Source organism: Phaenicophaeus curvirostris, chromosome 11 (assembly GCF_032191515.1).
Source record: "Phaenicophaeus curvirostris isolate KB17595 chromosome 11, BPBGC_Pcur_1.0, whole genome shotgun sequence".
In the NCBI taxonomy this organism is placed as follows: Eukaryota; Metazoa; Chordata; class Aves; order Cuculiformes; family Cuculidae; genus Phaenicophaeus; species Phaenicophaeus curvirostris.
In genome coordinates this window covers 20,846,729-20,874,620 of record NC_091402.1, presented here as the reverse complement: position 1 = coordinate 20,874,620, position 27,892 = coordinate 20,846,729, and the positions used below count along the sequence as shown (strand labels likewise).

The following is a 27,892-nucleotide window of genomic DNA, read 5'->3' as shown; positions in this document are numbered from 1 at the left end:
TAGAATCATAGAATGGTTTGGGTTAGAAGGGACCTTAAAGATCATCCAGTTCCACCCCCTTGCCATGGGCAGGGACACCTCCCACTCAGGAGGTTGCTCCAAGCCCCATCCAACATGGGCTTGAACACCTCCAGGGATGGGACATCCATGACTTCCCTGGGCATTTTCTGGAATTAGTGGTGCCCTGAACAGATATTTTGAAGTGCAAGACAGCCAAGGCAGAGCTTCTCCAGCCGTGCCTGCTGGCAGAAGAGGTTGGCTACCTTTCCCACCAACTCCTTGCACCTCCCCAGCCAGGCAGGGATGAGATCTGCAAGGCCATTTGGCACTGGGCAGCTGCGAAGGATCTTCAACACCCTCATGTGTAAGATGGGATGCCAGCACACGGCAGGACCAGCCAGTATTTAGACAGGAAAAAGTTCTAAAAGTCTACCTGAATTCAGGAACTTCAGAAGTGTGCCTAGTTTTGAAGAGTGGTGATAATCCAGCAGGATTTGCGTAGAGACACCGGGAGAGGTGCGAACAGGCTCTAAATACAATCCTACATGCCTGAATTTTAAGCACTCCAGTTGGATCCTTTTGGCATTACAGTGACAATCTTGGCATCTTCACTCCCACAGTTGTCTGCAATTAACAGTTGTCACATTCAAGCTTCCTTGCGTTCATTAATGTCCAGGTCCTGCCTGACACCCCGCTGAGCCTGCAAGTGAGACAGCAGAGCAGGTTAGGAGATGTTTCACCGGAGAAACTTCAGTCTCTCCTTTCCCATCATCCTTGACCATCCCCACTTTCTTTCGAGACTGAATAATGTCTTTTTATCCGCTTGCTCTGGTTTTCTCTGGTGGCGCTATCAGCAATCACAGCAGTGGGTCAGACAAGCAGTGTTGTCTTGGCATCTTTTCACACCCTGATCCCCACGGCTGTGAGGGTACCAGCGTTTCCTAGTGCTGCAGGTATCTTCAGGTGGAAATTAGAAGTCCAAATCTACAAAGAAAAGCCAGACAGGGCGAGAGGCTGCCATTCTGATTCACTATGTAGAGTCAATAAAGAGAGAAAGCAGAACCTGATTCATTACCAGTCAACGCACAGGATTAGCTTTAATGACACAAGAGCATCTTCCAAGGAAATTCATGCAGAAGAGCATTCCCATGCTAGGGAAATGGTACTTGCTGGTCACCAAGAGCTGTTGGCAGAGCTGGGACTGAGCAAGAGTTTTGGTCAAATCTGTCTCAACCACAAGGCCTTGACTCTCAAATGCTGCTGTGAGTAAAGTAGTTTGGATTTTATCTCCGGTAAGTAAGTTGGAGGGGACAGGGAAAGAGGAACATCACATTCCAACTTTAAAATCTATTTAGAAAACCATATCCTCTCATCTACAAGGAGGGCAGAGGAAGATGAAGACAGTCTTGCAGAGCTATTTTCCACCACCTTATAGTTTTAGGATTTCCTTGGCTTTCTAAACAAAGGTATTTTACTGAGAATCTTCATGTTTTCACAGGTCTTTCTCCGAGACCTTCAGAAGCACAACTGCCAAGCCCACCCCTCCTTACTCCTCCTGTGCCACTAGCTTGGATATCTCAATAAAGAGCAGAAAGAAACAGAGGCAGTCGTATAGAAAATAGGATAGTGGAAAAGCCTAGAACAACACATGCACAAGGAACTTCTTGAAACCCCTAGACTATGGTCTTATATTGAAACTACTTCCCTTAGGAGCCTAAAATACTTATGCAAAAGCAGCAACTAATAATTATTTTTTCGCTGTTTTCACCAATTTTATGATCTCATACGATCTCACAAAGCTGTCCATGAAGCCTGCAGATGTGCTCGCACAAACTTCACCTGTGCAGGAGCAACTCATAGATTAAAGACCTGAGATCCAACAGGCAATGTCATGCATCCATGCTGGAAGAGGAAGAAACTTACAGAGAGATGATTACATGCATCCTATCCAGTCATTCCTTCCTTCTTTTGTTTTATTTGTCTGGTGAATTAAAATTATAGAATTAAAAACCAGCAGCTGCAGCTCAGAGAGTCCAGTAGCTTCTGTGGATGATTCACCCACTTGTGGGGTTTTTTGGGATGTGTTCCTGAGGAAATGAAAACATGTCAGTGTCTTTTTTCTCTCGCTTCCTTACAGAACCAATTCACTGTTCTCCTGCTTAGATGCTGGTGTGCATCTCTCTGGGTGCACCTACAGAGGCTCCATAGGCTGCCTCTTCTTCTACCATCACGCAGACAGTCCACCACGGGAGTCCAGAAGAAGTAACAGTGGTGTCATATCACACCTGCTTCAGTCACTGGTGTGGTAGAACCGAGAGGGATGAAAATACCCATGAGATGAGCTTGCTCTCTACAACTACCTGAAAGGAGGTTGTAGAGAGGAGGGTGCTGGCCTCTTCTCCCAAGGGACAGGGGACAGGACGAGAGGGAATGGCCTCAAGCTCTGCCAGGGGAGATTTAGGCTGGACATTAGGAAAAATTTTTTCACAGAAAGGGTCATTGGTCCCTGGCAGAGGCTGCCCAGGGAGGGGGTTGAGTCGCCTTCCCTGGAGGGGTTTAAGGAATGGGTGGACGAGGTGCTGAGGGGCATGGTTTAGTGTTTGATAGGAATGGTTGGACTCGATGATCCGGTGGGTCTCTTCCAACCTGGTTATTCTATGATTCTATGATTCTATGACAGTGAGGCAGTGAAACAAAAGAAAGCACAACCCTGAGGAAGGAGAGGCCATGTAGTGCTACGGTTAAGTGATGACAGGCAAGTGCCAGTTGATTTTTAGTGGAAGACCGCTGGGCACACCCAACGCTGCGTATTACACGGCCTCACAAGACCATGAGAAACTGAAATAAGGAAGTCAAGCTGCGCTTGCGAAGTCTCAGTTCCAGTTACTTCATAACACGCTTCCTCGTGGTGCCCTGCCTTCCAGATGGCACGCTCCACACCAAAAGCAGGCAGTTAAATCATAGAATTGTCTGGCTGGAAAAGACGTTTAAGATCGTTGTTTTAAGACGTTTAAGATGGTTGGATTCGATGATCCCATGGGTCTTTTCCAACCTGGTGATTCTATGATTATCGAGTCCAACCTTACCTGTCCACTACTAAACCATATCCCTAAGCCCTTCATCTGCCTGTCTTTTAAATACCTTCAGGAATAGTGATTCAACCACCTCCCTGGGCAGCTGTGCCAGGTCCTGAGAACCCTTTCAGTGAAGAAGTTTCCCAATATCTGATGTGAACCTCCCCTGGCACAACTTGAAGCCATTTCCTCTCGTCCTAAAGAAAAGCAGCAAAAATCCTGACCCCCTTAAAGTCACCTTGGGGCGATGGTTAAGAGGACCTCTCCTCCCCACCTGGAGCAGGACAGCAAAAAGGATAGGGCAATGGGGAGGCAAATCCCATGAAATCATTGTGATAATGATAAATCAGTACCCAAGAGTCCCAATCCTTTTCCTTCATCCCTAGACAATCCTGGGATTTAAGAGCATTTGCCTGCTGGAAGAAGCTGCTTTGCCCTAGAGGTTCTCCTGCGCTCTGACACAGCTTTTGATGAGCATCAGATTGAGCCCTGGTGCCTCAGAGCTGACACAGGGCTGGCCCTCTGAGCATAGCATGCTGGTCATGAAAGGAGCTGATCCTCCACTGCTGACACACGCTGAGCTTTTCAGTTGTTCCATATTTTTAAAATGCTTTTGGGACTTCTGGTCTAAAACGCTTCCCTTTAATTTCCATTTAATTTCCTTAAAATCATTGCTGGAGCTGTTGATATTTCTGACACGTGTCAAATGCATCCTTTTCTCCGCTGCCTCTTTCTCCCCCACTATGCAGTACATATAAAGATTTTAAAAAGGGTTTTGGCTCAGCACTTCACTGCCCTCCTCCACACTTTCTTGGAGCATTCAACACCTTTTTTTTTTTAAATTAAAACCCCCTACCATAGCGCACCTAACGGAACACATAATTGTTTCATGTAGAGTTTCCCAAGAGAACCACATAATCTCTGTCTTCTTTAGGCAGCGTATAATCATGCAGTCTCCTGATTCTTTGTTTCTTCTCCTTTATTTTTTACTCCTCAATATTTATAATAAGTTTTCCACCTTGTCTAGACATTTCTGACATATGCTGCCATTACTTAATCTTCAGCCGCTGCAGCCAGTAGACGTAGCAGCTCTCCTCTTTCCACAACTACATCTTGGATCTCAACACTCCCTCCCGACAAGCCCTTACTCCAGCATCCCCTCTGCCACCCCTTCCAGCTCTGTAATTTCATCTCATTGAGGGACTTTATTTTTTTTTTAAACATTGTGACTCTTACCTGATTAGGGTGAAGGTTCTCTTTTAAATAGAATCATAGAGTCATTGAGGTTGGAAAAAAACTCTAAGTTCATCCAGCCCAAGTGTCAGCCCAGCCTGACAAATCCTGTCCCCCAGGTGCCACGTCTACACATTTTTTGAACCCCTCCAGGGATGGAGAATCCACCACTTCCCTGGGCAGCCTCTTCCAGGGCTTCACCACACTTTCAGTAAAGAAATTTTTCCTAATATCCAATCTAAACCTCCTGTGGTGCAACTTGAGGCCATTTCATCTTATCCTATCACTCCTTACTTGGGAGAAGAGACCAACAACCACCTTCCTGTGACCTCTTTTCAGGGAGTTGTAGAAATGATAAGGTCTCCCCTCAGCCTCCTCTTCTCCTAGCTCAACAATCCCAGTTCCTTCAGCCACTCCTCATAATGATCAATGGCTTAGGATGCTACACAAATGCTACAATACTAAAATACTACAATACTACTATTAGGTAGTAGTATTGGAAAAGCTGGAAAAACTCAGTTTTCCATAGGTAAAAGGCCTTGTCTTTCCACCCCCAGTTTGAATGAGTCTGGTCCTTCAGCTCAGGCAAAGACAGAAGTGAGTTTTTGTTTGAGGCTGGCAGGAATCTCATTCCTGCTAGTTAGTCCACAGCTTCCACTGAACCATGGAAAGCAGAAAGCAAAATTATTTGCAATCATTATATTTGCAATCAAGTATTTGAACTCTGCAAACAAAATTACCTTGGAACGAGTTCACATCCTCTCAAATCCAGCTTTTCACCAACAATCCAGCAAATATGTTCCCTAGCAGGAATGTTTGCTGAGACAATAAATGACATTTTTTAGCCCTTTGTTCAAAGTAACATTGAAATACGTAGTAGTGAGTATTTACCTCTCCTACCTGATCATCAGAACGACCCTCATCCACTTGGAGATTAGGAACATACCATGTAGCTGATGCATCCAAACACCAAAAAACTTTAAATCCAAGCAATAGATTTGAAGAATGCGTTTGCACACCCTGAGAAGTCCCAAGTACCTGCACCAACAACAACCTTACGAAACAACCACAAAGCCCCGGGACGCTCCAAGGAGGTGAAGAAAGCACGAAACAGCTTAAAATGGGTGCTGATCTTTCTTTTGAGAAACACCAGCTGGAACTTATTTTTGAGGCTACCTGCTGGAGGATCTGCACTTGCTTCTTACTTTGTTAAAATATCTGTAAGGCAGCCTCCACTGCATTCCTCCCGTCTCGTCCCAGGTGAAAAGACACAGGGTTGTATCCAGGTTAATAGGATCTGGGAAGCCTTGGCTCATAATCTAGTGCATCCCCAACATTACAGCTGCATCATTTCATGGAGCTAAGCGGGGGCTGTTCTGCGATGGGAGGCAGTGCAATCTTAACCAATGCAGCACCTAGAAAACTCTGGTGGCTCAAAAAACCACACAGATAAGATGATCAAGGGAGATACTTGTCTAGTTGAAGAGAAGAACAAGCCCAACGTGGTTTAATGTGACCTGCTGCACATCCAGCACTATCTATAAGCATCATTTGCTGCTAAAAGCCCAATGGCCAGGGCCTTGCCGTGATGCCTTGCCTGATGCCATTATTGCACCATATGAAATCTATTTTTTTAACGCTCTTCTGTGTGAATTCTGCTTCCTCAGTTGGCAGCTCTGATCTGCCAGAACGTTAATGAGAAACTCATGAAGAGCATCAGGCTAATGCGGAAGCACTAATGAAGATTAATCTCTCCCCAGAGAGGAAGACATGCCTTCTCAGAGACCTAGAGCACTGCAACAGTGTTTGGAGGGTCAAAAGTGAGTCAATGGAGCTAATTAATAGCAAACCTCTCTCTTAATTAGAGTGTTGTGAAGGGATTTCAAATAAGCTGCTTGGTCCGTTCTAGCTGCTGGATTCCCAAGGTAGGACCCATGAGCAATGCAGGAATTTGATGGCATAACTGGGCACAGGTCTTTCATGGGGAAATGAGCAGAGAAAGGTGGACTGGGGTGGCCTGGGCTTCATTCCCTGACAGCAACTAGAAATCTTGGGTTTCAAAGATGTGTTAGATGACCTTCTGAGTAACAGAGGATGGGACCTCAGTAAGGTCCTGCCTACTCACTAGGGCAGCAGGTGATTCCTGAGCAGGGATTTCGGGTCAGGCTGAGATTTCTCTCTTAACAAGCTCCTGTCAACCTCCAGCAGCCTTTGGAGTTGGTTCTTCTACGGTACAATTCTCTGATACATAGTTTATTGCCAAAGGATGAGACGTTTCTACATGATTTCAAGGTATGACCTTAACAAGTCTGTCAAAGAGGGTGTCATCAAGGGATGTTACCTACACATGCATCACTACTGGCCTTGAAAGCTCCTGAGAACAGAAACAACATGGGAAGACCCTGAAACACTGGAGAGCTTTGCCACGGGAATGTGATTGAGTTCCCAAACCCACTGCTTGCTTCCACTGGCCTCAAGCGCCGCCAGGGGAGATTTAGGCTGGACATTAGGAAAAGATTTTTCACAGAAAGGGTCATTGGGTACTGGAACAGGCTGCCCAGGGAGGGGGTTGATTCACCTTCCCTGGAGGGGTTTAAGGGACGGGTGGACGAGGTGCTAAGGGGCATGGTTTAGTGTTTGATAGGAATGGTTGGACTCGATGATCTGGTGGGTCTCTTCCAACCTGGTGATTCTATGATTCTATGATTCACTGTGGCCTTATATTGCCTTCAGCCCCTTGCCTCGACTCCAGGCCCACCACATGAAGGCACTTTGGTGGCAGAGACCACAGCATCCCTGGTTACACTCCCATTTCTGGTGCTTGTGTGTCTGTACTGCCTCGTACAACGTGTCAGGCTTTCAAGACATGACCAGTACACCCATTTGAAGTAGATGCTTTCATTCCTCCTTTGCCTGCCCTGGGTAAACCCACTTAACATAGAAAAAAAACCAAACCATTCCCCTGGGCCATCTCTGTGGTGAGAGGTTGAAGTGGAGGAGAAAGCACCAAGCTTTGCTGCTCTAGATGAGCCATAAAGCAGTGAGCACTTAGGATTCCTGTCTTGCCTGGCTGAAACCCAAGTGGAAGCAAATCCTCTGCAGGCAGGGCTGTCCTGCCAGCTCCACGGTCTCACAGGGGGAAAACATGCTGGAGCTAAAGGAAAATCCATGACTTTGCACATGTCTTTGCAAGGCTGCATTCAGAGAGGTGACTGGCACTGAAACTGCCCTACTTACCACAAAAGCAGCGACAGTGCCACCACCGCAGCAGGGGACACGCTGACTCCAAGCCTTGTTTCAGTCCTTGTATTCCAGCTGGAGCAGGCTGTGCTGCCAGCAAGAAAACGGGATCCTGTATGAGATCAGAGGTACATGTCTCCTACTACACCTTCAAAGTTGAGCCAACAGCTCTGTGACTGCGTTTAACTCTTGCCCAGCCAACATCCACAGCACTAGTCCGTGCACACTGTCCACATGAGGAAAGAAAGGGGAATGGGGACAGAACGGGCTGCAAAGATTTCCAGTGGCTGCTGCAGCTGAGGACACAGCAGCACGTTCTGCTGGAAGCATCAGTGTCTGGGTGAGCACTTCTGACACACAGCTCCCCTCTGAGAAATGTGCAGCTTTACTGCCTGATAAACTAGAGTCACCTCACATGCCAGCAGAGCAAACCATCCTAACCCTGTCTGCCCTCTCACATGGCACTAACTGTGTGCCCTCTTGAATTTTAAGCGGGGCAGTGCCATTGCCTGCACGTTTAGATGTCCTCTCCAAGTGGCGTTGGCAAGGACTATGGGACAGAGCTGCTACTCTCAGAACACACAGCAGGCACCATAGTTCTGGGGCTAGAATGCTCTTCTCTTTCACACCCTTTGATGAGCATCTTAATTCCTTCTGCTGGGCTCAGCGTGAGTGGAGGACTGAAGTGAGCATTAGTAGAGGCTGGTTCAGGCTGTAGGTCTCTATTTTGAGATGTTCTGTCCCTCTTGCTAGGAATATGCTGCCCACACACACAGGGGAAACCTTGCTCTCTTAATACCTGAATAAAGCGCCTTGGGTATTCTGCTAAGCTGAGCATTTACAGGAAGTACGTTCCCACCTCCCACTGATAGCAGAAGGAATTAGGTGCTTGATTTTGCTAGACTCTTTTGAAAACTCTGTGTTTCAATGCTCAAAGGTCTGCTCTAATTAGCCAAATAATTGCCTGTGTCATGTCTGTGCTCTTCAACGATTGGCAGTAGAGCTAACGTACACTGATTCACCTTCTTCTGACTCACAGTCATTTATTTGCACTGTTTCCAGACCTGGGAGCTGAAATAATGATACATGTTTTCCATACATTCACAAGAGAATTCATAAACATCACAAATGCATGACTTCATGTCCAGCCATGCCAGGCTCTCCTAACTTCCCAACCAAATAAAATCAACCAGATCTCTTCTGAGAAGGGGTAATTGCTAAAGAAAAAGCAGCAGGGGATTGATTTCAGCTTCTAAATTCAACTCTCAACTAAGATATATTTCTAGACTTATGTTAAGCAGTGGAAGGGCCTTTCACCCATCACCATTAGGTGCTTGACGCCCACAGAAATCACACGAAGACGGCATACAGAAGCCAAGGTACTGGGATACTAGCAAATCTGTCTACATTTAAACAAAACCACCTATCTCAGGATACATCACACTATGTTTGATCTCTTCGGGAGATGAACTAATGAAGATAAAACTACTAACTTGACTCTTAGTGCCCTTGGATGTAGCTGAAAGTAGAGTTGCAGGAGCTTCTCCCAGAGCCTGATCTGGATCACTTGACTTCAGCTCAGCCATCAGCTCCAGCTAAGAGCAAAATAAGCATAGCTCCCTATGCGTAGTTCCCCCAGGGAAGTGCTCGTTGGCTGCAAAACCACCTCAGAGCCTTCCCACAAGAGAGGAACTGAGAGCACCCCGGCTGCTGTGGTGGGAAGCAGCGGAGCAGCAAGGTGCTGCAAGAACAGCTGGTCCTGGGGCAGGATGGCTTTTGTGGGTTTTTTTTTTTTTTATTTGGCTTTATGCATGTATAAGAGAGACCCTCAAATTCCATGACAATCAAGGGGATGTGAGCTCTGCTTTAGGCGTTGCAGGCTTGCTAACCCTTACAGCAGTTGGTACTACGAGACAAAATGGTTTCTTGGGAAAGGAGGAAGGATTTGTTGTTAAGTAAATCTCTATCTGTGGTGCCACGGCAGTGGAAAGCTGGGCAGGAGGTAGCTCCCATATGACCACAATCAAGGATCAGATTGGGACCATTAAGTGGTTCAGTTCAAGGCAAGCTCTAGCAAAGCTCTTCCACAACTGCTCTATCTCCAGCTCCCACTGTCTCACATTTCCTCAAGTCCTTACGAGCACAGCAATTAGATGGTTATGGCTGGGAGCAGAAGGGATGCTGCCTAAAGCCTCCAAGTCCCAGCTTGGAAGGGCATTGAAGACAAGCCACGTCTAGGTGGAACACTAAGATCAGATTGACCTTGTTTACTGAGGGTTTGCCTGGGTTGCTCCACCAAGGATCTCATGGATCTCATCTGTGGAGCTGCAAGCAGTCTGCTTTGCCTTTAAAACAGGGACAATGCTAAACAGACAACTTTTGTGACCCACTTACATGCCAGAGACTCAGCTCCTCTAAAAAAATAGGACAATTGGAGAATTTAATTGTTATGACTTTGCAAACAGCCTTTTGTCATGTTAAACACTGAGCACTAAGCCAGGATCAAGGAACATATGGCAAAATCAAGCCCTGCCTGTTCTAGCTCTGTGGTCATGTAACCAGGGAGACTGGAACAGGGACGATGATGGTGTGAGGCTGGGATGGAAAACAGTCTGTTTGGCAGCTACCAGCAATGCAGTCAGCAATGCAGCTCCTTGGAGAAGCTCAGCGGAGAGGTCAAGGCTTGGAGGTCTCTGGTAGAGTCAGAGCCTGACCTCTCAGGTCAGGGCAAGGAAGTCGTTTATGGGAAGGCAAAGGTGGTCCATGATGTGTGACCAAGCTCTGACCTTGCAGATGGGGCCCAAAATTTGTATGGTTGTACTTGTAGGACTGCACCCACTCCTGCGCTGGGGCTGAATCCTTGCTCTCCGCACACCTCAGTGCGGGTTTCATCACTCTTCAGGCAACAAGCCTTGATGTGGCTCTACCAAAATCTCACTCGCTCAGGGAAGTTTCTGCCTCCTTGCAACCTGCCACAGAGACAGAGCCCACGGCCAGACACGGCTGGGGAGGGTGACCTTGAGTCCCCGCAGTTCTTCCCTTGGCAGTGCAATAATAAACAAGCCCCAAACCATCGCTAAGTACCTCTGACAGATGCATAAATCATACCGCTTCCCTCCAAGCCAACAGAATAATTTCAGGTGATACCAGCTCAACACCTGAAGCTCAGACTCTCCCTCCTTGTTACACACCTACGGGAAAGCTTCCCGGCAGGCGATCTGCTCCAACCATTCCCTAAGCCTGAGGGTAGCAACTGAACTCCCAGCATGTGTCTTGTCAGGTAGGTACAAGACTGGCCGTGTGCTTTCAAGTAAGCTGCTGCTTAGGTACTTACTCAATCGAGCTTTACTGCAGTGCTTAAACACAGTTTAGAAGTAATTTCTCAAAAGCTTCTAAGTGGTTGGAGGATCCCAGTTGTTCTGCTGCTCCCTGCGCTGTGGCTCAGGCTCCCAACACACGAGGCAGCCGCTAGCAGCTGTTTTCAAGGTGGTTTGAAGCTCTTTGCCTTCATTTCTTCAGCTTTCATGGGGTCATCATAGTAGATCTGTGAGGGGAAATGAACGTTTGTAAGATACTTAATTGAACAGATAAATAACAATTAGTGAAATGAGAGGATAAGTATTAAACTGATTAAAAGCTATCCAAGCTGAACAGGATTAAAAATAAACATAACCCAGCTACAAGCCTAATGAACAATTGCTTCACAGCAGTTCCTAACTCATCCTTCAAGTACAAAAACCTCCTACTTTTAAATAAAATTAAACTTTTTTTTCAATAAAAATGATTGTTAAGAAAAAAACCCCAAACAAATAGGGCCTTTTAAGGATTCACTGAAGTTGTACATGGAAAAGAAGTTAGAGCTCCTACTTCCCCCCAGAATGCATTGAAATCACCAACTGCTTTTCTGTCCATTCATGACCAAGTCCTCTCTCTCCCCTCACTTCGTGGACACCGTGTGCTCGTCAGCATTAAGGGCCACCAGATGAAATTCAACCAAGTTCACACTTTCCACTTCATAATGTATGATCTCTGCATCAGCCTTCTGCATGGGTAAGGAAGGCCACAAGAGGCTAAATGCACCACTTGGTAACAGTCTCCCCTTTTTCTTGGCTTTCATCAGTTTTCTATTCTCCGCATAATGGCATCTCCCACCTTTGAGATCCTCTTCATGCTGTGAGCACGTGGCACCTCGTTGTCAGACCACGGCTGATTTTCTTTATAGGCACAAAAGCTCCGGTTTAGCACAAATCCAATTGTAAATGCAAAAGCAAGTTCTTAAAAAAAAAAAAAGAAAGAAAAGCAGCCCATCCAGGTACCAGACTGTGTGATGGATATTTGCCAGGTACTTAAGTGTCTGGCTAAATGGGGGCCGTGGCCTATCGATTGCAGACGATTAATGACGTCGCCTTCTCAGAAATGATGATGGAGCCTGTATCTTGGCCAAGGTTATCCAACATGTAGAGCAAGGCAGAGCGGCACAGGAATTACCCAGTCTGCAAACAGCGCTAAGAACGTGTGGACAGTCCTAAGAAGAGCCTATGGACTTGCCACCAGTCCCCCATCCTAACAGCACATCTTCACGTGTCCCATGGGTTCAGCATGGGTCCCACGGGGCTGGGCAACACTTTGTCCTACCAGGGGAAAATCTGAGCAGGGGAGATTTGTGCTAATTGCAGACAGACTGTGCCGAAGTTTTTATAGCTGTGCCTAGCCATACAAGTCACTAAATGAGACTTAATTAGTATAAATTAATTAGATAGCATCAATCAAGGAAAATCAATTAGCAAACACTATAATAACAGCTGTACAGTAAGGTCACGAAGGAAAGTCTATTCAAGATCCAGACTACTGCTCTGGCATCATTCCCACTATCTATATTTAATAACACCGATGCCTTAACACCCAGGGCCAGTTCCCTACATGGAGTGAGTCTGGAGGCTGCTGGTTTGGTGCCTGCCGAGCACCAGGATCAGCTCTGCCCCGACTGTTACAGAGCCACATACAAAAGAAACAGCTTTCATACAGAAAAAGGTGCTTCTCTCTGCAGTTAGAATCATAGAATCACCAGGTTGGAAAAGACCCACCGGATCATCGAGTCCAACCATTCCCATCAATCACTAACCCATGTCCCTCAGCACCTCGTCCACCCGTCCCTTAAACCCCTCCAGGGAAGGGGACTCAACCCCCTCCCTGGGCAGCCTCTGCCAGGGACCAATGACCCTTTCCGTGAAATATTTTTTAGGTTGCAAAGGGCTGACCCAGCTAGAAGCAAGACCATCCTGCTGTGTGATTCCCAGTCCTTGCATCCCCTCAGCCAGCTCCAGGAATATACAGACCTAGAATATACAAATACAAATATATAAAAATATATACAAATACAAATCTGATCTCGTTTATCCTGAGCAACATCATAGACTCCTAACTGGGTTTTTGGCCCCTTTATCTCCCCATGGCATTGCCACAAGATGCAAGCCTGTGCTTACAGCACCTTGGAAATGGAGTCAAAGTGGTTTAGAAGATTGGATCCCACCAGACCGGACTCAGTTCACTTCTCTTGTGTGAGCCTAGGAAGCTGAAGCACACAGCATGAACAAGGCAAAATATTAGGGTTATAATGTGCTGTAAATGCTACAGAAGGAAAATACCTGCAGATTATCAATTCAACACTGTGTTAGCAAGAGCTGCTCTTATTGACATCTGCTGTTGTCATCACTGAGTAAGGAAACCAAATGTGTTCAAAACCAGTATCCAGACCAGGTTCTGGGAAGCTTCATTCCGTGTATGTCAATGAACCTGTCCTGAAGCACCTGAGCCACACACTCTTGCACCCACTCAAAGCATGTGAGATTTCCCCTCTCCTTCCTCTTGTGCCTCTTCCCCAAACCCACACAGCTTTCTGTCACTCACCCAAACGTGAGCCTGTTACCAGTGTGAGGTTTTATTTGCAGTATATAGGGGACAGCAATCTCCCACTGTTACCTCAGGAGCAATATAGACTCGTAGAATTAGAATCATAGAATCCCAGAATAGTTTGGTTTGGAAGGGACCTTAAAGATCACCAAGTTCCGACCCCCCTGCCATGGGCAGGGCCACCTCCCACTAGATCAGGTTGCCCCAGGAGTAAATTCTAGGAGATGCAGGCATCCAGGCAGACACAGAATTTGCCACCCGTACCCTTCTCAGAAGCAACCAGCTTCCCCATTCACATCCCAGAGGCTGAATTAAAGCTGGTTCGCACTCAGCAGCGAAGCCCAAGCACAGTGCTCTGCTGGTTGGCAGGGCAGCGCTGAAGTTAACGATGCGGGAGAGCAGTCGGGTGTGACTTCGAAGAAAGGGGAGAACGTGCTTCTAGCTTTCCCATAACAGTTAATCATTAAAACCTTTCATGGTCACAGAAGGTGCTGGCCTCCTTACAAGCTCCCCTTATCAGCCATAATTATTTCCTGATCGGCTGTCGCCTAACTACCTGGCAGACTTATGCACAACACCCTAGAATCACCTGACTGCATTTATTGCCCTAGATTCCTGGCCAAATGGGCCTTTGCTGTGTCAGCCGCAATATTTACAGCATGTTATTTCTCCCAGCCCATGCCCAAACCTAAATGCTGTTCTGCCCCCTGCCTTCCCCTCACACCAGCCCTCCCTTCGTGACAGAGCAAAGCAGAGCAGTCACCTACATACCTCAGCACTTCTTTCTCCTCTTCACCCCCAAATGCAGCAGCTCCTCTTGTGTAAAGCCCAGGGCTTACTGCTGCCCTCTCCCTGATGCCACTGTAAGTTCTCAACCACTGAAATATCGCCTAGATATCTAAATTAATGCATTTCTATTCACATTTCTGCCCTTTTTTATTTTCTGACAAAGACTAGCTCACCTCTCTAGAGAAGAGAGACGTAAATCTCAGCGATAGACCTAAACGTGTCACCCACACGGTGTTATTTGCCATGTCAGAGCCTGCTTTGGAGAAGAGAGTTCAGACTTACCAACTTAATTCTGTTATTGAATAAGAAAAGGTAAGAATAACCCTGACCAGCAAGTTTTGTCTGAGCAGACAAAGTCAAATCCTGTAGCCCTAGATGAGGGGAGCCAGTGGAAATTTCCAAGAGTGGAAAGAGGGCTTTAGAGTTTACCTAAGAGTACTTAGGTAAATAAAAGCAACTTAAATAAAAGCAAGAACCGGAAATCCAGTCCCTACTGTAGCTCTGGAGGTGTTTAAGGGATGGTGGTCGAGGTGCTGAGGTCCATGGTTTAGTGACGGATAGGAATGGTTGGACTTGATGATCCAGTGGGTCTTTTCCAACCTGGTGATTCTATAATTCTAATTCTAAGATCACCAGTTCTCAGTGAAGCAGAAGCAGCTCTACAGTCTATAGGTAGCACACGCCTATGTACACACACGTGCTGTACAGCACCCATCTGAGACATCAACAAGAGCTTTATATCAAATCATACACAGCAGGGGATGAAGGTCTCTAGACACAGAGGGCAAGAGTTGAGAAACGGGAACATGGTATTTCACGAACAAATTAATTTTCTCAGTGAGAAGATAATATCTACACGAAGGAATGAAAATGCATCAAAGGGGGATTTCATCTTCACTGCTTAATTTTTGGAAAAAAACCCCTGTTTTAGGGAAATTCAAAACCACAAAACAAGCAGGGGATGTACATGGAATAACCCCAGAGTACACGGCTGTTACTTAACAGCACCAGTGTCTGACACGCAGCCGATTGCAAGGTCATTCTGAAACACATGCAATCTAAAACTCAAACCAATGTTTGCTCTTCATTTCTAGCATAGCATTCATGTAAATTAGCCAGTAATTCAAAGAGTTCTCAAATACAATCAAGAAATTGGAAACACTCTGCTCTACTTGTCAGATCACTTCCAAGGCACCAAAGGGTACGGGTGCTGGTCTCTTCTCCCAGGTAGCAGGACAAGAGGAAATGGCCTCAAGTTCTGCCAGGGGAAGTTTAGATTGGATATCAAGAAAAAATCCTTTACTGAAAGGGTTGTCAAGCATTGGAACAGGCTGCCAAGGGCAGTGGTGGAGTCTCCATGCCTGGAAGAGTTCAAAAAGTGTGCAGACATGGCACTTTGGGACATTGCTTTGTAGGCACGGTGGTGTTGGGCTGATGCTTGGACAGGACGATCTAAGAGGTCTTTTTCAACCCTAATGATTCTATGATAAAGAGACACTAGCCATACTCCAAGAACACAAAAAACACACTGGCAAAGGGTAAGATAAGACGTGTCTACCTGCACATGTGGAGATCTCCACTTCGTGAGCACATCGTGCTTCCCTCTGCTCTCACAGTCATCTATCATTTCGCTTGGGGCTGCTGCAAATAGTGCTTTAAAAATGACAGCTCACGGCTCAGGAATGGTCACGAAGGCATGCAGGATCTCAGAAAGGCTAGAGAAAAGGAAGGTAAAGCTTTTATTTTTTAAAGCCACCATAAGAAATGACCATCATGCACCTCAGTCATGATTCCTGCTGAGAGGGAAGAAAAGGATATCCTTTCTTGAAAAGGATAGGCAACACTTGGGGAAGAATAATGGACTGACCAGTGATATTGCAAATCTACAGCTCCTTTCTCCCTGTGGGAGGATGCCTCAGCTCAGAAAAGAGATGGCAGAGGGAGGGGAGCAAGGTCTTGGAGACACCAAGAGCAGAAAGGTGATTAAAGCACAAAAAAAAAAAAATCCCGAAACCTAGAAACACTGCAGTTGCCAGGCCCACCAAAAGTCACAAGGATGCCGATGCCAGAAGATGGGAGAATGGGCCAGAGCTTATGCCAAAGAAAGGATCACACTACAAACAGTTTCTCTCTTGCACTTGCCCTAAGCACGTGTTACTGGTCACAGCCTGGGACAGGGCTCTGGGTTAAGGTGAGTCTTTCCCCAGAGCCAGTATAGAGGCTCCAGTGTTCATGGTCTCACTTCTGGGACATAAGCTGAGAGCTGATCTTGGAAGTCGCTCCCCGCCTAGAGCAATACTCAGACATGGAGCTTTTGGAAGCTGCCCATTTGATTTCTTGCAACCTTTTATTTCAGACCTTGTTCCCGTTGCTTTCTTTCAGCTTTTATTTGAGCATTAAAATTACATCCAGATTTTAAATTACAGTGAAATGGACTGCAATAAGGAACCTTGCAGCTTGGTGTCAGCTGTCTGTCCACAAATAATAGCTCCCCCTTTACTGCTGCCTGTGTGCCCTGACCCTTAACTACAGAGGTCTCTTCTAGAGCGAGCCCAGAGCTCGTTCCCCGCGGTGCCTTCAGTCTTCAGCCTCTCTGCCAAGACAGCCAAACCCAGCAGCTATTATGGAAGTCACTCACTGTGTCACGATGTCCCGTCCACGGGGCACACAAGTCAAACTACTCCTACAAGACCCACTAGGGTGGGGGAGTCACCACAGAGCAGAACCCAGCTCGCTTTTCCCTGCACAGCCTGTCTCACTCTTTCATTACACCGACACCGCAGCTTGACCGAACTGCCGAACAATCTCATGTAACGTGCCTGCTGTAATCAGCAGCCGTGAAAATTAATAGCACCGTTCTTTCCATTTTTAATGTGGTTTGAAAGACTTCAATCAAACCTGATGAGGGGCAAAGTAGCCAGTGATGAAGTCAGGCAGGAAGGAGGGAGTGCGTTACCAGCACTGCAGTTGTGTCTCGTGTTAGAGCTCCTATAAGTCTGCTACCAGAGGAGCTTGAACAATTTTTAGAGGATATCTCAGCACTACCAGACCACATGGGGCAAGACACAACTGTGTATTTTGAGCAGCAATAGTATTTTATTCAATTTGCCTACCTATTAATTGACACAGATGGCACTAAACCTTCTCCCACGGGTCCAAAAAGGATGCAACATCTTTGCTTTCCCATGGATTTCTGTGAAGTTCCCCCTGAAGACAGATTTAGGACCCTGGCCTTCAGCAAATACTTTTATCATCTTGTTTAGACCTTACTGAGCTGCCACTGGGATGCGTTCCCCGTGCTGCAGATCCTGGTTCACTGCAGGCGTAGGTGGAAGCTTGCTGGTTTTTGCCAGCTCGGAGTCAGAGCCCACGAGCCGCAGGGCGTGCAGGGCCCTTCACCACCATCAAGCTTCATCTTGCCCATCTGCTGCACAGCCCTGTTCAACCACAGGGAGGGAGGCAGGGAATTGTTTCCTGCCTTCTGAGAAACGTTTCACAGAACTGGAAAAGGTTTAGTAGGACTGAAGGAGTTTTTTGGTTCCCAGGCAAGTTTGCTTTCCTAAAATCCAAGTGAATCACATATTCCACTGCCCCCAGAAATCCCCCTGGGGGCTCTAGTTGGGTGAAAAGTTGGGTTTTGGTTAGCAGAACCTGTGCCTTTTGCTTAGGTTCCTTTCCTTCTCAGACACATCAAAAACCTTGAAATGTCGTGAGCAGAAATAGCTGCTTTCGGGATGCGCAATCCTATCAAAAAATGGAAAAAACGGAAAAATGGAAAAAATAAAATAAAATAAAAGCTTGTGAGTTCTTTTATATTCTGAACTGAGCCAAGAGACAGTGCTGGTGGCTGAATCGCACCACAGCGCACCTCACTGACCACCGCAAATCACCGCCTTCTGCTCACACGGAGACGCTTCCAGGCGTTCCTCCTCCTGCTCTCCCAAAGCTGCAGCTCCCAAGCCCGCTGCATCTCATGCTACGCTGCCAGGGCCACTGGCTCTCGGGAGGGCATCCTCACCCCCAGCACAGACAGATGCCACCAGTCACATCCATTCCCCGTGGCACAGCCGGTCTGTCAGCCCCAGTGACAGCTCTGCCGCGTGACGGATCTCGAAGCCGGCAGCTCCGCCAGCACCCGGAGCAGAGCCAACGCTGCTGAACGCACAGAGGTCTGGCCCTGCCTTTGCACCTCTAAAGTCATAGTGGTTGCTCTCTTACAAATAAATAAGTTTCACTCCACTTTTTGGTCTGCTTTTTCCATTTCCCCATGCTTGGCTCGCTCTCATCACTGAAAAACGACCCGCTCTTACTGCTAGCCACGGAGAAGGGTTTACGTGCAAAGCCCCTGGTCTCCAGCTCCCTGGAAGGCAAAAACAGGGTAACAAACTGCATTAATATGATTTATGTTTTGCTCTGGGGCTCCACCCTCTCTTTCAAGATCACGCGTTCAGATAATGAGAAACAGGGCATTCCCACCCCCCTCACGCACAATCCCCTTTTTATTTCCTACTCAATGAGGAATTAAGACATGAGACTTTCTCAACCACTTCCCACAAGAACCATCTCTGGCTTTGACTTTGATAATCCAGCTTGATTGATCTTTGTCCGGCAGTGGCACTGGCGTCATAGCCGGTGATGGATGGGCTTTACAGCTCAAACAGCCTTTGGGATAGCTGGTTGAAGATAAGTGCCTAAAGCTCTCAATTTATGCTTCCTCAAGTTCCTAAGCCACAGGATGTTCACAGACACCTTTTTTTCTTTACTGTTCGCTTTGAAACAGGAGCAAAATAAAGAAGGTGAGACTTTCAAGTAGCTGTGTTGCATCCATCACTAGAGAAAAGTGAATTATATGACTGGGAAGTGACAATGACTGAGAGAGAAGTGGCCCAAATTTTTTATCATCCCAAATTCCTGACAACGTGACCTCATACGCTGCTTTTCTGGCTTCTCTCATTTATCTGAATTTTTATTCTACGTCTCCTGGGCCAGGTATGACAGGAGTGAATGCTATTGCCTACAGGTAGAAAATGAAGGCAGGACACACAAGAAGATCAATACCTGAGCTGCCACAAAAGACAAAACAGCATCAGGGTAGTCTGTGCACTCTGGGAAGGTACAAGCTACTGGCTTTAGGCAGCTGCCAGAGACACCACAGCTGACAGGTCACAATTTCAGCTAAATTCATAGTCTGCTATTTTTTTCTCGAGTTATCTCCATCATCAGAGGATTTGTGATCACACGGGTAATACAACAATGGTAAAACTTTAAATGCAGTCAGACTGACAGGCCCCATTAAGACACTCATCAAAAGCTACTAAAAACCAACTGATTTATGGCTGCGAGCAGGGAAGTTTTGTTACAGGCAGCTAGATTTTTCTTCTTCAGCTTTCAGAGGTTATTGTAGAGGTTTTTCCACTTAAGAATTTCTGGCTTAATGAATACTTAAACAATTGTCTGGTTTTTAGCTCTCAGGACTACGAGTGATGACTGAGGCTGAAGATAACTTAGAAAAGAGTCCAACAGCAAGAGGCGAGCACCAAGGCTCCTACTGATAAGCACAATTGCTTAGTGCCCTTCAGAGCTTAAATTTGTGACCAAGATACCACAGAACAATGCAGTAAATGCACCTCAGCTGACCCCAGCAATAGCGTACATGTTCTTAACCCACAGCAAATTCAGAGCAATCCAAGTGATACAGACGTAATGCACATAGACAGCAGTAAACACAGGCCAGAGCCGAGCTTCACATGGCCCCAAACACCCTTCAAAGTTGAAAACAGGAAGGGAAATTGTTCATTTGGTTCTTCAACACTGATACAGACCTATAACCATTTCCAGGGCAGGGACTGAGAGCATAGTTCGAGGTGTTTCTGTTTGACATATATGTAATTTGTACTTACTGTCTTGGGGGCATAACTCTGTGCTGGAGCTCAAGAGGAAGGAGATCCCGAGCGCACACACACTGCAAAAGTTAGCTGTGTCTCAGAACCTGAGAAACACTGGGACTAACACACAGTTGTCTTTTATCAAGGAATGTGACATCCAACCTGCTTTCTCATTATAAAAGCAGCAGGACTATGTTTTTAGGAAGGAGCCGGTTTCGACTTTCTTTGTACTTGAGGACTTTCCCAACCATCATACACATCATACAACCACAGAGTAAACAGATGTACCAGGGTGAATTCGGGTAAAGAGTGACTCAGGATTTCTGAGGCAGCATCAAGTGCAAACAAGACCTTTGAGATGAATTACCGAGTGCCTCAAAGCAAAACAGCACTGACAGATGCACTCTGTGTCACAGGGCAGTCATGGTTTTCTCCTCAGTGGTGATTCTTCCCACAGATCAGATCTATGAAAGCTGCACCCTTCCACCACAGAAGCGATCTGCAGCCGTTTCCTCCCAACACATAACGGAGACAACCCAACGTGTGGTCACACCACGTCACCCATTGTCTTTGGGAACCGTCCAACTTCAATCGAAATTGGAACAAGAAGAGAAGCCCCCAAGATACTGAGTTGATATGGATTTTGAGAAAGCTGGGGGTCAAACAGAGGAGGAAGTCTCTGTTGGTGCCCCTACTAGAGGAAGAGCTAATGAACAGCTCTCCCTCAACACCAGAGAACACCCAGAAGGACACAGTGGAAAGCAGAGCTGACTCCTACCATTGCTTGTGAGACTGCTGGTTTCTTCCCGTTACTCTGTGATGTGCCCTGCCAATCTTCAAGCAGTTGGACTCCTGCTCGTGGGATCCTTTCTGATCCCAACCACTCATGTCAGGCTTGCTGGGCTTGGATGTTAAAGACACTCTTCCTTTATCCACAGCTTAGGGATGGTTGTGGATTCACAGTTCAAACTCTGGTTTTCTTCTTGGAAAAGGCAGTGGTTTTCAAAACCCTCTGTCAGCTTTTTGAACACAAACTACTGGCTTTCAAACGGGACTTTTCCTCCTCCTTATTTGCAGTGCCTGAAACCCTCTCAAGTCAGTTTGTTCCTGTAAATGCTTCGAGAATCCTCCCGCTTCCTCGAGTGCTCTGAGCTCTCATTTTTGGGAACCCTTTGGAGGCAGGTCTGGAGGATGCCCAGCTAACACCGCACTTCCCTGCCACAGCGGGGGATGTGATTCAAAGCCCGGCTGTGTAGGAAGCTGAGTCCTGATTTCAACAGGGCTGCAGAACAACTCATGTCGCCACTATCTGTGAGAGAAATTCTTAAACCTTTGCTCACAGTGAGTAGCAGCTGGTGCTCTTAGTCATCACAGAGAAGAAAGGGGAGGGATGGAAAAATGTCTGCCTCCCAGCTCTCTTACTGAGGCTTTAGCATGAGATTTCCTCAGTGGGGGTTGGTTCTCCTCCAATTTTCTCCATTGTTCGTTTGAAGCACCCTGCTCTTAGATCCTGTTGAAAACAAAGGATGGGTAGTCTTAGCTGGAAAGTTAATTACGTACTACAGAAACTACACACAAGCCAAGTAAGAATCCTTCCCATATCTATTATGAAATGACCTTCCGAGACTGGAAATACTGAAACAGTCTAACAGTGGGATTGAGCACCAGCACAATATCAAAGCCTCTAAAACAGAAGTTCCCCGCATTTTCCAGTCCTCCCTTGTTGTTCAAAGGCTCCTCCTCCATCAAAGCTCAAACCCTCACAGGATCAACAGATCATGTGAGAGGCATCAGAAGATCATTAATCTGAAAGAAATGGGTGGAAAGTGTGTCAAGCGTTCCCGATCTTTGAACCGGGTACTTTAGAAGATCATCACAAAATAAAAGACAACTGCACATTCATTTTTCTCTTTAGAAAGAACATATTGCACAACGCCACAAAAGTTACATGACCTTCATGTGAAGGAGAACAGAAGGACCAATTTTCACTCGTTGTAAATTGACTTGGAAAGGCAACAAAGCGCTGCCAGTTTTCACCAGCTGAAGATACGACCAAATGTCTGCAGCTCACTGAAGACAAAACTGTAAGCCCTATTCATTGCAAACGCTTCTGGGCATGTTAATCAGTGAGAAATTTCTTCCCAGAGATTATTGTGGTGCAAATAGAACTCAATGAATCTGGCCTGTTATGAAGATTGTGCCTTCCTCTACAGCATGCACTGGAGGGTGGGATCTGTTAACATCATCTGGCTGCAGGAAAGCCCACAATCCCAGAGATGTTTCTGTCTGGTAGCTTGCATTTACCTGCAAGATCAACTTTATCCTCTCCAAACCCCTGTCCAGAAGACAGGCCAATGCCAGAACAAGGATTGTTCCCATTGACACTGACTGGTCCAGCAGCACTGAGCAACGCAACACAGCTTTATGCCTTGTCAAATCAACACCTCTGCACTGAAGGTTGCCGTTATTGCGCTCTTAAAGGATAACAACACTGGCCACCAGCCTAGAGGCCACAACGTAGTTGGTGCTCTATTTAGGTTCATTTCCTTCTAAAAGTGAAAGAGGATGCTCTGCATTTTCTACACCAACATAAAGACCTGAGAGGGGAACTTTGGGTTTTTTGTAGTAAAGTCCTTCTGCTCCAGTTTTGTAGCAGACGGCAAAAGAATGAATGGTGGATGTCCATGTCACTGGCATCTCAAAAAAATCCCAGAACTTGGTGGCATCACCACTGAGGTCATATCCAACATATTCTGCTCTAAGATGCCTACAAGACTTTAGATTGAAGACAGAAATGCAGTCAGCCCTTTTCCCATCCTGGTCCCCTTCTCTTCTATGGAACTTGACTGGGGGCAGAGGCTCTTATGCCCAATATAAATCATCCCCACTCTTATTTGGTCCTGAGGAACGGACATAATAAACTCAACAAATAATGGATGCATTGCTTAACTGAGACTATGAACCAGCTCGTAAAGAATTCATAAAAAGTCTCGGTCTTGCATTGCGAAAAAGGAATGTGACATCCAGAGGAGTATCATTAGCAGCGTGGCCCGGTCATGCCTGTGCTCCTCGTTTCTCCAAGTCAACAAGAACTCTGAGCATGAGCAAAAATGACAGGATCAGACCAAGGGCGCTAGTGTCTTTCTTCCTCATTAGGTCACTGAAAACTCTCTGCGTTCCCAGAAGTCTCACTATTTACAAAATTGCTCCAAGCACGTGCTTAGGATGGGTGGGGGCACCATGCACATGTTAAACAACCATGATCCTGCATGGCTATAAAGCAGCTCCTCTGAAGAGCAGGCTCAAAGCAAACACGGCAATGAGTGGCACAGAGACAGGCTGTGTCCCAGCTGTGTTTTCTCAGAGCATCTGTGCAGAAGGCCGATAAGGAGGCAGAGATAACAAATCACATCTACCAGCCAATACTTTAAAAATGGTATTTTCTCACATAGTCACCGCTGAACAGTGCCAGGGAAATGGGGTCTTCGAGTGAAACAGTTCCCAAACAGAATCTGTCCAAGACAGTACAATATGTTTACTTCAAGCCATTTTTTAAACGAATAACATTCAGTAACCCAATAGAGCCAGAGATTAATCATCAGACAGATGCTCTGCCTCCCCATCAAGATAAGATGATTATTAAAGAATAAACTAAAAAGCTACCTCATTTGGATAGGGCTCTTCTTCCCATCTACTTCCAGATTAATATTGAAGCACAACTTCTTCCAGATCAGAAAACACCGTACCCTTCTTTCTCATTAAACACCATGGATCTGCCTAGAAAAGAGAAGGGGGCATAATTGTACTCTGATTTTCAGGTTTCAAGTCCAAGGCTACGTATTCAGTTCCTTCCCTGTTTTTGTGAACTCAGCTCTGCCAGCACAACTCTTGTTGGGCAACGTGTCTCGGAGTCTCGCAGCAGGACAACCGTCTGTTCAGTGTGAGTGAAGATGACATGATACGTCCTGTGCTCTTCTTCCAAAGCTTTCAGATAATCTCCAAGAGGCGTCTGCTGCTGACAAATGGATTGTGACTCACTGAGACATTCCAAATTACATTCCTGTGATTCCCACTTTTACTCCGCTCATTCAAATCCAGCCTGTTGTGGCCAGTCCAGCTCCTGTTTGGCAAATACTCATTAGTTGGCCTTATATGGCAGATGTTTGAACAACAGCTCAAAATGAGATGTAGCCAGGACAGCGTTAGAATAGACCAGTTTTCACAGATGATGAAAAGCAAAATGAAGAAGTCCAGCTGAAGAAAGAATTGGAATTATCACTGTCTCCTCAATATCAGCAACATAATCTCAAAGAAAACAAAAGCAAGAGCTCGAGCCCAATGAGGGTGATCACAAAGAAAAGCCCAAGCTGAGTAGCAGCCAGTCTGAAACTTCCCACACATCACCGATTTGTGTATTATTTTAACCAAGCAACTGCATTTTGAAGGAAACTTTGTGGAGCAGAAACAGCCTAGATATCAGCATGCTCAGCTTGATTTGATTTTCCTAGGACCTTGAGTTATATTCTTAGGTAAAGGCGATGTCTAGGTATCTGCTGGGTTTTCACTGTCCGGTAGATTCCCAAAAGAACACTACCTAAATGTCAGAGGGTCTTAGTATTCCAGCATTTTCTACAGCAATATTTATCTTCCTGACTACCCAATCTAAATGGCAGTCAGGAAGCAGGTTCTCTAACATCCTTTTATAATTTCTGCAGAATAAACACACCAGAAGCTGCTACACTCGTGATAGGTAGAGAGAGAACCCTCTCAGCTATACTTTACATTACAGTAAATCTTATGTTTATATAATATATACTTTATGTTACAGAGTACATTACTGTACGTTACATTACGCCTGGTACAGCCTTGCCAAGGACCTTTCAGCATCCAGCTCTGTTCTCTATTGCTCACAAGTTGGCTAAATTTTAGCTCCTTGGGTTGCAATTTTCCAAAACAGGCAACTACCTCAAACTGGATTTTTAAGCTATTCCTAAGATTATATCTAAGTAAATAGATGTTTTTCATAGCTTAACACCCGCTCTCTCATGCCACCCAGACTAGACAACCATTTCATTGAGAAATAGTCGCATCCATATGATTTGGAAGAAGAGCTGTGATTTGGGAGCATTCTGAGGTTGCCTGATGCGCAGCTGTAACAAGTTGCCTTTTTCCCCACTTTCCTTATTCCTCTTGTTGCGTATTTTAAGTTTCCCCTTCTCCAAATGAGATAGAAGAGAGGAAACATAACGCTTTCAAATGATGAGCTGACAAAATTTGGGATTTTTGGAAAAGACTGAATGAATTCTGAAGAACCTGAACACATTCCATGTATTGGCATCGTCGTCCTCCTCACAAAGCTGTAACGGAGAGGAATTATAGAACAGTGTGGGTTGGAAGGGATCTTTAAAGATCATCTCATCCAACCCTCCTACCATGGGCAGGGACATATCTTTCTCTACATCGGGTTGCTTGAAGTCCTAGATGACCAAATAAATCTAATAAATCAATTGATGAACCAAATGTTTCCTATGTGGTTGTACACTGCTCTGCAGATGCATCCCAAGTCTGTCCTGGCTTATTAGCCAGTCTCCATCAGGTCCTCAACAGTGTCAGCCATGCACTACTTTACTTGACCAAATTTAATAAAATAAAAGGAAAAAAAAAGAAACGCCCCCCCCCCGTAGATTTCTAGGAGCTGCTAATATTCATTTTAAGCTGTGACCTAAGATCTGACCCTAGATATCTGGAGGATATTCACCTTTTAAGCCACAGTTTCCAGTTCCCTGCTTACGGCTCGCTCCTGAGCACAAATACAATTTGACGGTATCTGGTGCATAAATCAACGACGTGGCTAAAGCCTCAGTCAACTCTTCTCAGAATAAATGTTGCCATTTAAAATGTGGCAATCAAGCTTGTAAAGGGAAGGAAAGAAATGTCACTTGCAACCCAAGTGATTCTGTTAACAAGCTGGGTTCCTGCTTCAGGGTTTTGTCCGATAAAGCCACTTATCTGACTGTATGAAAGGTCAGAAGTAGTTGTTGGAACAGTGGAAAGTCCACATGAGGCTTTTTTTTGCCATCATGCAACTTTTGTTTAAACTTTTAGTTGAATCATTATTTCAGTTCCTGGAGCTGAGTCATTTCATCTGCCTTGCATATGGAATTGCACCAAGCAGCTTCGCGCTACGGAGCGGGCGCGGAACAAGCAAGCAGCCTTGATTTTACAGAAGCGTTTTATTTCCCTGCATGGGAAAACTCAGTGAGCTGCTCCACTTGCTTCCTGGCGTTTGCACAAGGATGCACCACTCTGAGTGAGAGAACTGCATTCCTCGTCAAACCACATCCCAGGGCAAAATCCAGGCCTTGACCTCACTCCTGCTGCACAGACGACGCCTCAGAGGAGCAACCTTGTGTAAGACGGGCTCCTACAAGGCAAAGGGATTAGGTGGGACTAAACCTTCTAAGATGTGGGAACTCAGTACCGGCATTTTGTGCTAAAATTATGTGTCTCTGTGTTGGTGAATGTCCTTTTATAAAGCTCAATTAAATATAACTTAGACCTCATTGCTCTCTTCAACTCCCTGAAAGGAGGTTGTGGAGAGGAGGGAGCTGGGCTCTTCTCCCAAGTGACAGGGGACAGGACGAGAGGGAATGGCCTCAAGCTCCACCAGGGGAGGTTCAGGCTGGACATTAGGAAAAAATTTTTCACAGAAAGGGTCATTGGTCCCTGGCAGAGGCTGCCCAGGGAGGGGGTTGAGTCACCTTCCCTGGAGGGGTTTAAGGGACGGGTGGACGAGGTGCTGAGGGACATGGTTTAGTGATTGATGGGAATGGTTGGACTCTATCTGGTGGGTCTCTTCCAACGCGATGATTCTATAAGATGTATCAAGTGAGAAAGGCTGTGCTGCTGCCTTTGCATGGTAAGTGTGTGCAGTTTGTTGAAGTATTATAAGACCTTGTAAGCCAAAAGCAACACTAAAATAATTCTTCCCGCTCAGGCTCCTTCCCTTTTTATTTTGTCTATGTAAAACCTTTTGCTAAGGATTCAGATTCTCCCACTGAAACCAGGCGCCACTTGGCTGGAAATAGGCTTTCTCTGCCTCAAAAAGCACCCAGAGCAGATGGCCAGGGACAAGATGCTCTGGTATCACAACCTCAGGCTCTCTCTCTGACTTCACATCAAGAGGAATGGTTGAAGGGAACCATTAACTATTACAGGCTTCTTTAGAAAAGGCTGAAGTGGAGAAGAGAACAATTCACATTGGTATTGGGGATGCCAAAGTGAATGAGTTTAAAATCTAATTCTCAGCTTCAGTGCCAGACCAGAGCGAGAGTACTCCCAGAAAATGCTGTTCGGGAGAGCCAACTGGAAAGAGGCGATCTAAACTAACAGTAAATCCTGCAATTCTCTAAAGAATGGGTAAAAAGGTCCTTTTAAAGGTTCAAGAGCTACAGTCCTCATTTCAGAGGAGACAGGGCTGCTTGCATCAAGCTTTATTTTTACAGCGCATGAATCATTTCTCACTCAAAGGGAGCTGGGATCATTCTACTGTCGGTATCTCTGTCACCAGCAATGCTAAAAATACAAAAAAAGCTCCAGAGTTAGCCACAGTGTGTTGCCAGCTCTGGACCTTTCTACAAGATTGCTGTGTCTCGATTCTGCTGACAGAGAGCAGGAGCAGATGCTGACACCTTGCAGAACAGCCTCTTTAAGAGAGCAGGACCCTGCCCACCCTCTGCACACTCAAAAAAAAGCTCTTGC

General features: G+C 46.0%; 1 long non-coding RNA gene across 1 annotated transcript; it reads right to left on the bottom strand.

Annotated features, from left to right (window-relative positions):
• Positions 1-239: 239 nt before the first annotated feature.
• On the bottom strand, positions 240-23,898 carry LOC138725219 (uncharacterized). Its single transcript, XR_011338206.1, has 3 exons — positions 23,795-23,898; positions 10,882-11,091; positions 240-700 (listed from the first exon to the last, which is right to left on the bottom strand). It is a non-coding gene; the product is annotated as an uncharacterized lncRNA (long non-coding RNA).
• Positions 23,899-27,892: the final 3,994 nt, after the last annotated feature.